The sequence below is a fragment of the Mus caroli genome, chromosome 6, assembly GCF_900094665.2.
Source record: "Mus caroli chromosome 6, CAROLI_EIJ_v1.1, whole genome shotgun sequence".
Lineage (NCBI taxonomy): Eukaryota > Metazoa > Chordata > Mammalia > Rodentia > Muridae > Mus > Mus caroli.
The window spans coordinates 108,436,905-108,437,908 of record NC_034575.1 but is presented as its reverse complement, the minus strand read 5'-3'; positions in this window follow the sequence as shown (position 1 = coordinate 108,437,908).

The window sequence follows — 1,004 nt, the reverse complement described above, 5'->3', positions numbered from 1 at the left end:
AAAAAAAAAAAAAAAAAAAAAAAAAAGTCACTTATTTGTGTTTTCCAATACAGGGCTTCTCTCTGTAGCCCTGGCTGTCCTGGAACTAGCTTTGTAGATCAGGCTACCCTCAAACTCAAATCTGCCTGCCTCTGCCTCTGGAATCAAAGGTATGGTATGGTGCACCACAACTGCCTGGCAGCAGAGGGATACTAGCACAAGAGGACCTGGGATGTAAGTGAGTGGTAGACACTTACAGTAGGTTCAACTCTTATTTTTTTTTAAGATTTATTTATTTATTTATTAAATGTAAGTGCACTGTAGCTGTCTTTAGACACACCAGAAGAGGGTGTCAGATCTCATTATGGATGGTTGTGAACCACACCATGTGGTTGCTGGAATTTGAACTCAGGACCTTTGGAAGAGCAGTCAGTGCTCTTAACCGCTGAGCCATCTCTCCAGCCCCTAGGTTCAACTCTTGGCACCCCACTTCACTCCCCCCAAAAAGGGAAAAGAAAAGTAAAGTGATAGAGACCTTCTAAAATCTGTCCTCTAATCTCTTCCCCCTCTGTGCCTTTCCCACCCCCACCCCCACCATGCAAGGAAGCCCTGATACTCAGCTGGCCTAAAGAGTGCAACTTCCCTTGCAGATCGGTGTGATCACGTGAGTAAGTTTTAGCCATCGAGCTGTGGGTTAAAGGTGGGAGAGATGTGTAATGAGACAGTGACTCCTAAGCTCTGTGCTCTCTGTGAGGTGATGAGATGTAGTGGAAGCTGCCTTGAAACAGTCACAGTGGAGCCACACGATGACCTGGTAGGCTGCATACCTGCCTGGGGATGCTTTTGGCTAGATGTCACACACTCTGTTTTATTTAACTCACAATTACTCTGAATGTCTTTTAAAGAAAGCAAACCTAGCCAGGCGTGGTGGCACACGCCTTTAATCCCAGCACCTGGGAGGCAGAGGCAGGCGGATTTCTGAGTTCGAGGCCAGCCTGGTCTACAGAGTGAGTTCCAGGACAGCC